The sequence below is a fragment of the Ursus americanus genome, chromosome 6 (assembly GCF_024610735.1).
Source record: "Ursus americanus isolate L20-20 chromosome 6, mUrsAme1.1.p, whole genome shotgun sequence".
Lineage (NCBI taxonomy): Eukaryota > Metazoa > Chordata > Mammalia > Carnivora > Ursidae > Ursus > Ursus americanus.
This window is the reverse complement of record NC_142132.1, coordinates 3,594,267-3,611,170: the sequence shown is the minus strand read 5'-3', so window position 1 is coordinate 3,611,170 and position 16,904 is coordinate 3,594,267.

Below are 16,904 nucleotides of genomic sequence, written 5' to 3'. Positions count from 1 at the left end.
AGTTAAGGAAGATATACAACTTCTTATCGGAGGACTGTAGATGTTCTTCTTAACAGTGTACAGACACGGAGATTAAATTTCAGAGAGAGATTTATTTTGTGCTATTGTCCCGTTATTCACCAGAGAATTGTGCAATGCAAGTAATCTGATCAGAATAATGCATAGGGACATATTTCAGAAAACCAATAATTGTGGTAACATTGAGCCCTGCAAAGTGCCAAAATAAAGTCCGGAATCACTCTAACCTTCTCCCCCAATTCCTTAATCAAAGCTTCAAAAGATGGTGCCGTGTCGTCCATTACACGCACAAGCTGGCAGAATTCACTATCGGACTTCCAGAGATTTATTGTAATTTGAGATCTATAACACTTCTCTAGACCTAAAATCAAAATGACATTTTATAGACGAGCCCCAGCAAGATTTTACAGCTTTCGTATCTTAAGAATTCTTTGTCCTTGGTCAGGTACTGAGGTTGGTTTTTTATTATGTTATGAAGCAGTTAAGTCAAACAATAGAAAAATTACTAAAACTGGCTGTATTTAAATCCTGTTTACTTCTTTAACCTTTTGACTTACCTACACAAAAGGTAACCTTTCAAGATCAGGTCCCAAACAGAATCATTGCCTCTTTGCTTTCCTCAAGTCCTTATGGAATAAACAGAATCTGTAACAAGATCCCTTTAACCATTTTTTATTCTGCTCATATTTGCAATGATTTTATAACAGACGGCCGGGTTTGCCTCTCTCACATTATCACAATCAGGGCATCCTGGGATTAAAAACCATTTAGAGCCCAAGTCTTAAACATACTCCCCACACAGCAGTATAATGAACATTATGCATTGTTTCTTTTTATTGTTGCTAGCTCTACTGGTTCAACCAAGAAGCTGGGGCGTTTGGTCCTCATTTTTAAGCAGGGGAGCAATCCGCTTACCAACATGGAAAGAGGCATCAAATGAGATTGCTATGGTGGCAGGGAGGTAAATGCATGAGCCCTTGATGGCCACCATCCCCATTTTATCATGAAATGGTCACGCACTAGATACCTCTCCAGAGACTGTTCCTGGGAATATTTTCTTTACAAACATGGACTGGTGTCCAAATTGCTCAAGAACAAATACACTGAGTTGCTGAAAAATTGCATTAAGAAGAGCAAGGCAATCTAACAAGTGGCTCAGATGCCTAATCATTGGGGAAGTTGCAGGCAATTCTGCGGAAGTCCATTCAGCTGCCTGTGGATGGATTCCTGGTGTGAGTGGTTCCCAGGAGGACGTGCTATCCCACCCACCTCCTGTGTGCTGGTCTGCCCCGGAGGGCAGGACACCCTCTCCCTGGGCATGGTGCCTCCAGTAATGAAATTAAACAGGAGAGGTCAGCTACATCCACAAAGGATCACCTTCCAGGTTCCCCCAGCATGAAACAGGGTGGGAGAGGGGACCCAGGTCCTGCTCAGCCACAATTTCCCAGCCTCAGGTCCAAGGCAAAAATGGATCTACAGAAACTGAACACCACATAAGGTCCTAAGTAGCTCCTTTCATTGCTACGCACCTGAATATGCCTGCTAAAGATGGTTGGGCTTGGAATACAAGGTGAACTCGATTGCGGACGATAAGACCGGAGGATATTTTAATAAGCTCTTTATTTCCTGCACCAGTTTTCTCTGCCTACCCAAGAATGACTGCCCTTGCAAACAGTTAACAGAGGAGGAAAGAACTGCATCTCAAGAGTCAGTATTAATCTTTGGTTTATCCATGAAAACGAGAAGTGAGTGGTTTTTAGGGAAATGAATGCCTTCTGATTCTCACATTAAGAATATTAATTTAGTCTATCTTAGTAATAAATAACATTACCACCTAATTTCTATATGGTGTTTTACAGTCACTGCATTATTTCTGCTTCTTAACTATGGGAACAGGTAGATATTATAATCAGCATTTTAGATGATAAAAGTGAAGTTATGCAAAAATATGCTCTTTATTCTGGTTAAAATTAGAAATAATGCAAAGATGTCTATTATGACTATAACTGTTTAACTTTGTTCTGGTAGATTTTCCCAATGCAATGACAAGTGAAATACAAATATAGATATAAAGAATTATTGTAAGTGACAAAATCTTTTTTTCAAGTAATGTAGATGATACATAGAAACCCTTATAATGAATTTGAGGACTAATTAAAGTAGCCAGAAACAAGTTAAATGTAGAAAAATTAATGTCTAATTTATTAGAAAACAGATTGGGAGTAAACTACTCCTGTAATAGCAAACAAGAACGCAAAATACAAAGATGAATCATAACAAAAATTGTACAGAATTTGCAGCAGGAAAACCACAAGTATTTCCTGAGAGACAGCAAAACATTTCATAGAAATACATCATGGCCATTGATAGGAAGACCGAATATAGAAAAGAGAAATATTTTCCCAATTAACTTAAAAGAAAAATGCAAATGCAGTCATAATGTCCGTGGGTATTGATTTGACCCCTCTCAGAATCATTCAAAAATTTGTATTAAAACTAAAGGAGAAACGAGCTAAGATTGTGGAAGGGGAAGAGCAGCATGGGAAAGTCAAAAAGTCCCATCTAACGAATGACTCTTTCACTTCAACGGGAGAGTTACAATCCATGGGGCAGGGATGTGCATACAAACAGACATATTTAATAGTTTGGGGGCAAATGTCCATGTGTTAAAAAAATGGACATACCTCACATGACATCACAAAATAAATTCCAGATGAATAAAAATAACCCAGTAAGTAAATAAAAAATAAATATGCAAAATTTTAAAAATAAGATTCTTTTTGTATTTTTAGGCTGTGCGTTCCACAAGAAGAGAATCGTGTCTGCCTTTTTGAATGAATAAATGAATGAATGAATAAGTGAATGAATGAATGGGAAAACACCAAAATAGTGGGGGTAAGATCACAAAGAATGTATGAATTGTTGTGATGATCTGAAATATTTTCTTTTAAATAAGAGGCAAAAAAACCTGGAGAAGGATTATAGCTAATATGATCATGGATTATACTTAGAGATTTTAATAGTCAATTAGAAAAGGACAATTTGAAAAAAGTGGAAAACGTTTCAAATTGTGGTTTGGGACAGTCAGGAGGGACATACGTTAGGATATCATGCAGTTCTGAGCCTGCCGTGGTCAGTGACATAAATTTATACTGGTCATCAACTGCAGGGTTCTGGGATTTTCTCCAGCAGCCTAGACACAGAAACATCGAGCCAAACACACTTTCAATTCTTTGACAGCATTATCTAGAGATGGTGTGGCCTTACCAAGATTCCTTGATAAAGATATACTTCCAGCCACTTTTGCTAACCTGAGATTTGGCAAAAATCATCTTTACCAAAAAAAACCAAAACAAAACAAACAAACAAAAAAAACAGAACAGTTCGGCTTTTCTGTAAAAATTAATCCATTTATCTTGTACATAAATTAAAAGTTACCATGCAAGAATAGTACTGTTTTGTCAATTTTGCAGTGAGGGTTCCCAAAAAACTTCTCTATCTCAAAGACTTCCAAACACACATGCACACACTCACACACACACATTGTGAAGGAGGCCAAACACCCAATGTAACTTTTGAAACCTTGATACTGAGCTCATGGGTGTTCATTACCTTTGTAATGAAGGATAAGAAAGGAAAATGAGGACACACAAGAGTTAATGGAAAATTGCGAATAGAAGGGGACAGGAAACAATAAAAATAAATTGTCCAATTTATAGACATTACTTAGGAAAAAGAGATAAGTACGCAAAAACTCAATTGTTTTTCTCTAAAAAGATAAAATAATATATGACACAAAGTATAAGGGCAAATCTGTCTTATAATCTTGTATTTCTGATTTATTAACAGAGTAGATGTTCTTTATTTAAAAATTAGAAAACAGGCCTCTGATTACTAGGATTGGCTGAAGACAATTATTCTCTCAGGGGTCTCCAAACCCTATTCAAGTCACTGACAGGATATTTTTTTAATCCATTATAGGACTGGAAGATAAGAACACCATCCGTAGATAGAAACAGGAAGGAAATTCTGGAAAATTCAGGGCACATGGAAATTGATCAATGGCAAATGCCAATAAGTTAAAGTCGCAGCAGGGGCGCCTGGGTGGCACAGTCATTAAGCGTCTGCCTTCGGCTCAGGGTGTGATCCCGGCCTTCCGGGATCGAGTCCCACATCAGGCTCCTCCGCTGGGAGCCTGCTTCTTCCTCTCCCACTCCCCCTGCTGTGTTCCCTCTCTCGCTGGTGCTCTCTCTCTGTCAAATAAATAAATAAAATCTTTAAAAAAAAAAGTTCTTATTAAAAAAAAAAAGTTCAAGTACCGACAACTACAGACAAACAAACAAACAAAAAGCTTTCCTGAGAAGTTTCCCAGGAGAACCCCATAGAACCCCAACATAGAAGAATAAGGTGGTCAGACCATGAATGATTAGCCCAGAAATTATTTAAGCTACTCTCCCAAGTTCCCCAATGAGCAGCCCGTCCTGGTGTCCACTTCCTCACATAGATGGCCCTTCCAGAGCCAGGGTTTCCAAGACCAGAAGTGACATTTGCTGCCAAGATAACCTTGGTAACACAGCACGGTGCTCAATACCATCCACTTACAGGCTCATCTACGAAATGAATAGTGAAGACTCATCATCCATTGAAGGGAAGCAGCCTGAAAGAGCCGGGCAGAGGGTGAGGGAAGAGTAAGAAGGAAAACCTAAGAAAGTCCTAAAATACATCAAATTAATGAGTTCAGAAATACGAAAGGATACCTATTGATTAATTTAAAATAGAATCTAGGGGCGCCTGGGTGGCACAGCGGTTAAGCGTCTGCCTTTGGCTCAGGGCGTGATCCCGGCGTTCTGGGATCGAGCCCCACATCAGGCTCCTCCGCTATGAGCCTGCTTCTTCCTCTCCCACTCCCCCTGCTTGTGTTCCCTCTCTCGCTGGCTGTCTCTATCTCTGTCGAATAAATAAATAAAATCTTTAAAAAATAAAAAAATTAAAAAAAAATAAAATAGAATCTAATACAATTTATGAAAATTGAAAATATTATTCCCAGGATGAAAACCTGAACAAAAAAGAGTAAATAAACAAAGCTGAATATCAAATGAGGAAGGGGAAAGACTGAGTCTCCCAAAACTCCATCCAGAAAAACAGAGGCGAAAAGTTTGAAAAACAAATTAGAAAGACAACAGGGACAGACTCATAAGCTTCAATATCCATCTAACCAAGTTTTCCAGACAAAACAAAGATACTAGTGGGGAGAAGGTATAAGTGAAGCATTAATGAAGAAACGCGCCCTATGCGGAGAGCGTCTTGAAGGTTTTTTTGTTTGTTGTTTTCTTTCGTTTTGTCATATTCAACGGGTTTACCAAGTGCTACGCAAAAAGAATGAAAAATGACCCATTCCTAGATCTACCCTCAAAGTGTCCGGAGAGGAAAAGGCAGATTATCTGCAGGAAACAAAACGTTGGCTTGGCATCAGCTCTCTGATCTGCAAAAATAGGTCCTAGAAGATAACAGAGTAGTGTTTCCAGGATGAGGAAAAGGAATTCTGCACCTAGAGTTTCATACCTAGCCTAAATATCAGTCACCTGTATGGCAAAATAAGCATATTACAGACATTTGGTGACTCAGGAAGTTTGCTAACCCTTTTGGAAGAGTTACTCGGACATTTACGCAGGCAAATTTGGAAAATAAACTAATAAAGAAGTTAGTATATGTAAGAAATAATGGTGAGAAAAAATAACCAGAAAGAAATAATTCTTTGTCTTTTTAAATAAGAAATATTTTCATAATATAGCCATGGATGCCATAATTTTTTAAAAGGTAAAAGCATAATGCAAACAATATAATATGGTACTAAAACTCTAACTTACTCAACAAAGCATAGAAGATGGAGAAATAGAAATGATGAGAGAAAGTCTTGTCATATTTGGGGAAGCTGAAACTTAACATTAGAGCAAAAAAAATAAAATCAGGACAGAGAGCACAATTAAGACAAGGAATCATATTTTATGTAAATGTATGGTCCTTTCAGTTAATAACATAAGTTCCCATACACTGAACAGCACAACACCAGAATATATAGAGCAATGTATATAATAAATAAATTACATAGAGCAGAATACATGAAATAAATAAATCAAAAACAGGAAAAACAAAAGAAACTAGCTTGTTCACAGACATAGTGAGATTTTAAGTGACCTCTTTAAAAATTACAGAGTGAAACATGAATAAGGAGACAGAAGATCAAAATATCAACTTAAAATTTTGATTGAAAAGGTAGAAAGAGGGGCTTCTGGGTGGTACAGTCATTAAGCGTCTGCCTTCGGCTCAAGGCGTGATCCCAGCGTTCTGGGATCGAGCCCCACATCAGGCTCCTCCGCTGGGAGCCTGCTTCTTCCTCTCCCACTCCCCCTGCTTGTGTTCTCTCTCTCTCGCTGGCTGTCTCTCTCTGTCAAATAAATAAATAAAATCTTAAAAAAGAAAAAGGTAGAAAGAGAGCTTTGCCCACAAGAAATGGAGAATCCATGTGGCTTTCAAACACTCGTGGAACATTTATCTTAAAAATATGCCCAAGCTGTAGTGCATAAAGAAAATTCAGCAGATTCCACAAAATTATATAGAAGTCAGAGAACAAAGCAATGAGACTGAGAACTAACGACCAAAAGATGGTCCCAAAATGTCAATCGACTCAAGAACGTGGACCAGAACCTCTGGGTAACTTATGAGTGCAAGAGAAAATAAAAACTGAAATTAAAAATGCTTAAAAATGAGAGTATTCCATATTAAAAACCATTGGACACAGGCAAAGCAGTCCTCAGAGGAAAATTCAGAGCTTTAATGGACTTTCAGAAAACAAGAAAATCTAAAAATAAATTAACTAAGCATTCCATTCAAGAAGTTAGAAAAACGACTCAAAAAAATCTCAAGTAAATAGGAGGAAATGGCAAAAATCAGAGGCTCCATAACTAATATCACATACTAAATTATTTGGAACAACCCTTCACCGACTGAAAGTAATGGATAATCTGAACACTCCATAAATGTAGGACAGACTTATCAATATCGTACAGAAATGCTCCCCAAAATCTAAGGAGGGAGCGATCTGAATGAGGCAAACCAAGCCCAAAGAGCAAAGTTTACTTTTCCTCTCAGAGATCTGACAGTGTGGGTGACCCTACAGGTCAAGGGAGACAGAAATGAAGGGCCAGGGCCCACCCATGTTGGGGTATACTTGGAATTCAGTTGGGTGTTATTGGGTAAATTCAAATTTAAGCAATGCTGTATGACCCAGCAATTCTCGTCCTAGGTGCCCCCTAGAGAAACGTGCGCACCGGGGTGCGAGCAAGAATATGCATCATCAGTGTTACTTCAGTAGCTGAAAGCAGAAACAGCCAAAATTCATCCCCAGGAAAAGAGACAAATAGCACGTATTACAGTGGCGGACTACACGGTGTCAGAGCAAAGCAAGAGCTGCTCCACACCCCGACACGGACAGACTTCACGGGCAGTGTCGAGTGGAAGAGGTCAGGGAGGGAAGAAAGAATATATCCAGTATGATTCCAATCCGACATTTCAAATATCAAATATCAAAACTGCAGAAAACTCCATGATCTTGTCTAGGGACAAAGGCACAGGCAAGGACGTTATTCTCACAAAGTCAGGGCAGGGATGAGCTCTGGAGGGAGGAAGGAGCGCAGGCAGAGAACTCTGGCTGCCGGGCTGTTCCGGTGACGGGCATGCTGTCGTCTAAGTCCATTTATGTGGGTTCCTCGCTCCCTTTCCTGCTACAAGAAGAAGGAAAAGCTAAGCCATAATTAAGAAAGCATAAAGCACGTTAACACAAAGAGTAGATTTGACACAGAAACAAGTGTTCTCAGAAAAGACCATCAAAATAGCCAGGACTTTGTAGGTCTAGTCGGGTGAAAGGAGAGGAGACAGAGAACGTCAGCATAGCAAAAGGACACACGCGCATTCGCGGTGCCATCTCTCAAAATACCGAAGTAAATGTAACAATGGAGCAACGAACTTGAAAAGCTAACAAAACGGATGGTTTGGGTTTTTGTTTTAGTGGGGGGGGGGTTCTTTTTTAATACAGAATGTTCAACAATTGACTAAAGAAATGGAGAAAACCAGAACCCATCACCGTCTACCAAAGAGACGGAGAAGTAACCAAACGTGCATAACCCCCCTCAACCAGTCCGACCAGTGCCCCGGTTACATCGTCGTCCAGTGCAGGAGCTGCAAGTCTTCTCAGCTGCCCCAGGCACAGCCCGTGTCTTCGCTCAGCCCCCGCAGGGTCATCCGTGCTGTGCCAGCTGTTTGCGTGTAGACGTTCATCACCGTATGGTGTCCTCCGAACTTCAGTTTGGCCGTGTCCCATGCATTCTGGGTACTGTTTTCCTTAGAATAGTTTGAGAAATTCTGCAATTGTGTTTCTTTCCCCTTTGACCCCAGAGTTGTTAAGCAGACAGTTTTGTTTTTCCAGGTGGAAATGCCTTTTCGTGTTGTTTTTTTTTCTTATTAATTCCTAGTTTTATTGCATGGAGTCAGTGATGGTGGTTTGTATTGCTTATATTTTTTTGGAATTTATTGAGGTTTGCTTTACAGCCTAGCATATGGCCTTTTCTGTGTGTGAATTTGTGCTTGGGAAGGAGGCATGCTCTCTATTACAGGGGTACAAAATTTGGAATGTGTCTACAAAGCCTCCCCGATCCACTCTCTTGTTTAGGCTTTCTGCTTCATCAACAGGGCGCACAAGAATTATCTGTACTGTTGGTCGTCTCGGTCTGCCCGGGGCTGAAAGGGTGAACCGTCCGACTGTCTGCACCCGTTTCTCCTGTTCTAGCGCACCTGTTTATCTCTTCCTTTCTCTCCCATTTTTTCTGTGACATAAGGATTGCTTCTGTGTAATCAAATGCATCAATACTAATAATTTTTATGTCTTCGTTGTGAATTGTGGCCTTCCGCAGTATGAAATAGCCTTTCTTTTCCATTTATGCTTTATCGGTCCGAATTCCACCTTGCCCACCCTCAAACTATAACACCTGCTTTCTTGGGGTTGATACACGCGTCCTTCCCTGCCTTCGCTCGCTCTTTCTCAAGGACTTTGTTCTCGGTGTCTCTCCTGGATGCAGCTTTGAGTTGTACTTTGTCAGCCGATCAGGTATCTTTTCCTTTTAACGAGTGAGTTAAAAGCACCTCCATGTTCTGAGGGACAACCTGCTGAGCTCGGCCCTTTCATACTGCTTCATGCCACGCTACATACACGTATGTTGGTGCGCACACACACGTGTGTTACATGCACTATGACACAGACGCACATGTATGCAAAGTCTTTCACTACGGAATCTTCTGCGCTATTCTGGCATCATGTACCAGAATTTTGGTAAATTTATTTTGGCATGACGAAGGCTCAGTTTTCTTCCAGCGTTTTGCTTGTTGCTGGTACCTGCCGATCACGGCACAGCACGCAGAAACAGACAACGCTGAATATCAGATTTTGCAAGAGGATTAGGCCCTAAGGCGTCTGATTTAGATTTCAGAAAATGACATCTCTTAAACATCTAAAATGATGCGTGGCCAGTACCGTCCAAGGGAGAAGGGAGAAAATCAAATAATTTTCAGCGTAGCTCCATTTCCCGCAGAATCCTGATTTAAGAACCGTTCTCAATTAAGAAAACAGACACTAACTAGTGACTTGCAATTCTATCCCTTTCCTGCACCTCTTCCCTCTCTGGGGAATTAGTCGCCCCTGTTACCCTGTTCACCTTTACTCCTCACATGCGTACGATGGCACCTGCCAGAGGCCGGTGATGCTGCGCTCCTCGATAACTGCTGCGGCCTCATCAGTGAGGCTTTCCGCGTCCCTCTGCCTGGCGATTTCCCCATCACCACCTCCCTGTCGGAGCGGGCAGCCCATAACCATCCTGCTGCCCTCAGCCCTCGGCCCCTCAGTTCAATGTCTTCGATGCCGTCCCCCATGCTTTATGCCGCAGCTTTCTAATGCTCGTAGGGCTGCTTGAGGCTCGCTCTCCGCTGGGATCCCGGCGAGGGCCCAGAGGAGCCCCCGGCCCGGAGGACTTCAGTGTCAGCACGTTTGTCGGCAGCTGTGGTCTCTGAAGGAGAGCTGGGCTGAATATGAAACTCACGATCACATTTTCCGTTCTTGGCAGCCTTCATCATGCTGCTTTCTTGCAGGAAACGTTGCTGCTGAGAAGATTGATGCCCGTGTCATTGTCTTTCTTCTGTAGCTATGTCGACATTTGCCCACACTCCCCATGGCTGTCTTCGTCTTGGAGGACACATCTAGGGCTCTTCCAGGCTGGGTCCCTTGGCTCAGGTGTCCATGCCCTCTCGACATGTGAACTAAAGTGTCCCTTTATCTCAGGAAACTGAAGGGCTGTACCTGGCGTGGGTGTCTCCACTACTCATCTCCAGGTTGAGTCTGGTGTAGACGTGGTTTTACTCTAGTTCTAGGTTTCCTGTGGCACTACAGGCCTTCCTCTCAGGACGTTTCTCACCCGCAGACGTTGGGTTTGGTTGTTAGACCCTTCGCTGGGGGAGGCTCCCCTGGGCTTGCCCTCCATGCTGTCAGAGCCTTCTCTCTCCCACCCCCGCTGAGTCACCCTGCTCAACGTGCTCCTGACTCCGGTACCCGCCCCCCTGAGCGAGGCTTGTCCCTCTGCGCACATCGGCCACCCGCTCTGACGTGCCTGAGGGCCAGCCTTCTGATGCAGTGGTGCCCCGGCGATCATCTCCGCCATTGCCGGCAGCGCAAGGTCGAGGAGTCATCTGGTCATCATGGCTGCAGCTGCATGTTCAGCGTGAGTTGCTTGGTTTGGGGGAAAGTTTTCATTTCCACGAGTCCCAGAGGCATGACCTCAGCCCCCTCCATTCTCTGCACCATTGATCTCCCACAACCTTGGCTGAGGGTGGTCCGGCCACACCCGTCTGTATGCTGGGCTTGCCTAGCAGGGTCCTTGTCACCTCGATGTTGTCATCTGTAGGCTTGCATCCTTCACTACTCTATCTAGTTGGCTGGGTTCCAGAAAGCACCTTGGAGAAGAGTCAAAACCACACTGGGCCATGTCTCCAGCGCCAGTCCGATGGACTTTAAATGTTGATGGAAGGAACTATGCTCTGAAGAGTTTAAAGGGGCGCCTGGTGGCACACTTGGTTGAGTAACTGATACTTGGTTTCAGCTCAGGTCTGATCTCAGGGTCATGAGATCGAGCCCTGCATTGGGCTCTGTGCTCAGCATGGAGTCTGCTTGTGTCTCTCTCTCCCTCACCCTCTGCCCCTCTCCACTGCTTGCTCACTCTCGCTCTCAAATAAATAAAATAAATCTTTAAAAAATAAAAATAAAAAAGTTTTAATATTCTACAATTTACTTAAGAAAACACAGAAAACTTACATATAACAATCACCACATTGAGTCTTTCAATTCACAACATAGAATGTCTCTTTATTTGTTCAAGCCTTATTTTTATCTTTCTCAGCAATATTTCATGGTTTTCTTCTTTTGAGTCTATATTATTCTTCCTAATAATTTTTCTTAGGTATTGTATATTCTAGGTTGCTTTTGTGAATAGGAACTTTTTACTAATTGTGCTCATCATAGCTAATATGCAAGATTACTATTGATTTTTACATATTTATTTAGGATCAACACACTTTTACATTTCTTTGGCTGGATAAGATAAAAGGTAAAATAGATTTTTAGCACAAAGATAAAGATCAAATATGTTTATTCATTGAAATGCAATATCAATGGGGAATTTAGAGAATATGATTTTAATGACCAGTTTTCAAATCAAAAGATCTTTTTTATTTTATGGTTTATGTTCATAATCTTCATAAAAATCACAACTGATTTAATCAGCAGAATTTAATCAGGAGAAATAAGTAAGGATTTGATCCACTGGTCTGAAATATCTTTGAAAATGACATAATTCTTTGTAATAACACATTGCTCTTTGAGCAAGATCTTGTAAATGGCCCCTTTGGAGATGTTCTGAGAAATTGTATCTGTTTATAATCTGGTATTGGAATATGAACAGAAGTTTGCATATTAGAAAAAAGAAATTATTTGGAAAACTCACCCTGCATAGTTTTGATTATAAAAGTTGTGTGAATCAAATAATGAAAACACACTTTGGACCATCTAAGCAGCCACCAGCTGCTTAAGTAAAAAAGACCCAAAGAAGATGTATGTGCCTCTTTTGTCTCTGACCTAAACAGCTGTCTGCCCCGAGAACACTCCAGGGGGCATGGAAGGTGCCTGCCCTGTAGGCTTGTCATCAAGCACATACAGGTGGCCTGAGAGGGTCTGTTCCCAGGCAAATGGGGAGCTAATTCTGAGTGGAAGGGAGAAACACAATGAATGTACTTCCAAGAATAAAGAGCAGAGGACAAAAGAGACAACACAGGGCAACGATGGACACCAATGTGGTGTGTAGAGTCAGCGGCAGGTGCAAGTAGGACAGGAATACCGCTCGTCAGCCAAGGCCCTGCTCTGTCTCCGTGGGGAGGAGACCCCATGATGAACCGAGCCAGACGGACAGCACCTAAAATAACAGCTGTCAGTAAATCACCTCTCAGGGTTTGCCTTTAAGGGTTTATCTTGACTCCTCAACTCCAAACATCTTTGCTGGAACCCATGTCTCCTCTTGGGTTAGAACCATGGCCACCTAACCTTGAATCCCCGACCTTCGTAACCCTCACTGACCAGGTGTGGACCGCTGGTCAGGTTCCTCGGCTATAAAACGACAAGTTGAGAATAGATGAGCTTCCATGGCTCATCTCAGCTCCGACGTCCCAGAAGGCACTAGAATCCATATGGGAGTGAATGGGTTCACATTCACTCAGTGGACAGTTACTAAGTGCAAGCAAACACCAAGGCGGGATGCAAGCCAGTAGGTAGAGTAAACAGAAATGGGGTGGGGGTGACTGCAAGTGGGCCCAAGATTTTCTTTCTGGGGAGTTGGAAATGTTCTAAACTCAGGTCATGGGGGTGGTCCCACAGCTCTTTGAATATACTAACCTATAACTGGATCCTTAGAATGAGTAAATTTTATGGGATATAAATTGTGCCTCAAAACAGCCATTACAAAGAAAAAGGAAAAGAAACAAAAGAGAGGCTAAGCCTCGTTCTACAACACCTGCAGAAAGGCAAACAGGAAAGGCAGTGTGGGGGGGTCAGTGTCGCAGCAGAGGACCCGACCAGCCTGAGGAACACGGCAGCCCCCCAGCTAGTGGCAACTTTGGTGTTTCTCAAACATTTCTTCATCTGAGGCCACACTCTGTGCCGGAGTGTCAAGGCCTGCGTGGACACCGGCTGGTAGAGTAAAAGCTGGCTTCTGTCTCTGGGGCTGGCAACCGTCCGACAAATTGTCCACGTTGAGAAGCAATTCGTCTCCTCTGCTTCCTTCTCGCGTCCCCTAGGAGAACGAATCCAGGAAGGTAAGCCTCCGAGGGCAAGCGTACACAGGAATCCTAAAATGGCTACTCATTACAATGTTTGCAATTATTTCAAATTTGGATTTTCATAATAACTCTTCATGGTTGTGTTGACCAGAGGGAAGTTTTATTCCCAAATGTGTCCGTGTCAAATTTGCCATTATCTTCCAGGGGGAAAAAAAAAAAAAATCAAATGAAAAGGCTTTTAAAAAGAGATAAAGTTTACTCATTGGAAATTAGAAATGAATATTTATTGTCAGATCTCTGTCTAGATTAAAACCTTTTATTTAACACCAGTTGAAAGTGTAAATTATTCACGTGTTTATATTTCAATGACTTTTGTTCTCTAATGATTCCATTTCCTGGAGTGTATTACTGGTAAGATAATGAAACGCCTCACCAGCCTGGAGTATTAAGCAAACAACTAACCACAACTTTTTCAACACCAAATAAAAAGTAGAGTGGTCCCCAACATTTAGTTTGTCTGGTTAATGCAATATACAGCGAACTTCCCAAAACACAGCAATAAACAGAGGGCTGCCAACAGCCATGGAAACGCACTCCAGTCTCCCACAGACATGCAATGGGACATGGTAACCAATCCCTGCTCTCACACGAATCATGATTTTTGGCAAGTGTCATCTTTGCCAGAAGGGAGGAGTATTTTAAAAAAGAGAGAAAGCACGGTATCTTCCACTTCTCCAGCCAGCAAAGATGAGCTCTTGCTGGTCGAATGAAGTTATATAATTGTTTCACTCTGTCCTTCTCTCTCAGCTTATTACTTAATGTCAGGAAATTTTGTTTGTTAAGAATGAAAATCCTTCATCTGTTTATAGTGCTTTAAGTTTACAAAACACTTGCACATATGTTATCTCATTCAAGGGATGTGCTTTTTCTGGAATATTGGGTGAATTTTTGTATGCCTAGAGATAAATTAATGTACATATTGAAACTCAAGACTTTTGTAAAACAAATCCATGTTCCAGAACTTTCCATGAGAATATTTTACAAATCCTTCTGTAGCACTGTGAAGTGCTAATGACCTCTGACATTTTATACATTTCTCTATTTTAAAAATCTCTATTTCCATGGAAATGACAGTGAATTTCTTTTGTTATGTCAAGCATTACTGCTGGCCTTGAATAAGCCAGAGAAATGCTTTTTTTTTTTTTTAAGAATTAATAGCCATTGTGGTTGAAGAAGGAAGACTTAACACTTATTCAAAATACATACACTCTAACCTGGGGAAGCAGAACATTCACAACGCAAAAAGTAACAACACGTGGTAATAAATAGGAATGACTGTGGCAGCGAGGGCACCACAAGCATCGCTCCAGAGGACCTGTGCTGGTGAATCCTTGCCGACTGCCTGGAAGGTTGGGTGTTGCTCAGAGGAAGTGAGCAGAGGAGCACCGTTCAGGACTAGGAGCTCCCCAGGGGGAGCTGGAGTGAGAAGGCACCAGGCACCCCAGGTCAAAGGGCATGGCCTCATCCAGGTGGACCATGTATTTTGAGCAAAAGGGATAGTAAAGAGTTAAGGGGTCTGGTACATTGCACTATTGTGAAGAGCCAGGCATTATAGACTAGAGTTTTTAGTTGATCTTTTTTTTTTTTAAGATTTATTTATTTATTTATTTATTTATTTATTTATTTATTTGACAGAGATAGAGACAGCCAGTGAGAGAAGGAACACAAGCAGGGGGAGCGGGAGAGGAAGAAGCAGGCTCACAGCAGAGGAGCCTGATGCAGGGCTCGATCCCAGAACGCCGGGATCACGCCCTGAGCTGAAGGCAGACGCTTAACGACTGAGCCACCCAGGCGCCCCTTTAGTTGATCTTTTAAGTTAATCAGGAGTTCCAGAAGAAGAAGAAGGAGAAGAAGAAGAGAAAGAGAAATTTAAGCAATATTTTAGCACGATTACTTTGACAAAGGTGAAGGAGATGAATGAAGGAGAACGAAGTTTTGGGGGAGTAGGGGGACCCAGCAGTGACAGCCTTGGAATAATTTCAGACTGGGGTGATTGATCCCAACACTAGGTTGCCATTGATGCGAAGTGAGGAAGACGTACTCGCGTGCCACACTGGCCAAGGAGGCAGAGAGCAAGGGGAGGAACTCTTGGACTCCAAGATCCCAACGCAGGTGCCTGGAAATAAAAAGGTGTTGCTGATGGAGCGGGAACCAGAGCCGGAGAGAGATGAGAGCTGATGTGCACGAGGGGCCCATCTAGGTGACAGTCTGACCCGCAGCTGGAAAGACGCAGCCCTGCGCGTGCACAGCCATACTGGAGGCGTGTGGGGGCGGGCGGCGCTGTCGCTGATGTCCTCTGCACACAGTGACCATGGAACGTGAGCAAGGACAGCTCCTCCTGGAGATGTTGGGCCCAGAGCGCTGGCCAGGGGCCCAAGTTCAGGGGAAGCCCCAGGAGGACAAGCCTGAGGCCCCAGAAGGGCAGAGAGGCTGCCGCCACATGGAACCGAGCCACACAGTCCTAGAGCCTCCAGAGCCAGGACAGGAAAGCGTTTCCAGAAGTCAGTGGTTTCGAAAACTGCCTCTCCTGCTGTTGCATTTACCCCACTGATTCCATGTGGGGGTGCAGGTGCTGATTTCCATTTTTAGCCCCAAATTCACCTTTTGACCCTTTAAATCAAATATGACATAATGTGTGGAATAAAATTTACCAGATTAAGATATTCTGCTGTCATTTCCTAGGTCGTTAACATGCAGCTTTTCATCTAATAGGATATGCAAGGCGTTCCGTGTCTTTCCTTTGACCTCCTATGAAATAAATTTAGCCAAACTAGCTCTATCCCGGAACATCTCTTTAATATGCAACAGAGCCTTTCAACTTGAGAAGAAAACTCACCTTTCTAAATAGAGCCTTCTGCGAAAAGTGGTGCTAGAGAGGCTGGTCCAAAATGATTTTGGGGGGACTCCTCCACAGGCTGTGCCCTCAAGCGAGGGCCATCTGGTGCTGGCCGTCGAGCCCCTCGGGGAGCCCAGAGCCAGGCGCCGCCTGCGGTCTGCATCCTGGGGTCCCCTCACAGCACCTGGGTTGCTCTCCACCTCCTGGCAGGTCCACATCACACTGCTGCCCTCGCCTGTGGACCCACACGAGATGCGAGCACAGCATGTCCCCACAGAGGAGACTCACATGTATCCCTCAACTGAAGCCATTCTGCTCCCACTCCCAGCACCCCACCCACTGCCATCATCACTGGAATTCCCAAGGAAACACAAACAGGTATGAATCTTGATTATTGATCATTTGTCCTTATCGTTCCTGTAAAGCTCTGGTCTCTGTCATCAACTCTGGGTTTCTCTAAAGACTACCTGCCCCTCAATGACACCTTTGACTCAGAAAAATCAGCAGATTGTGTCCACAGTCTTCACTGGGGTTCCAGCCACTGGACACCCTGAGCCACTTCCGAGTT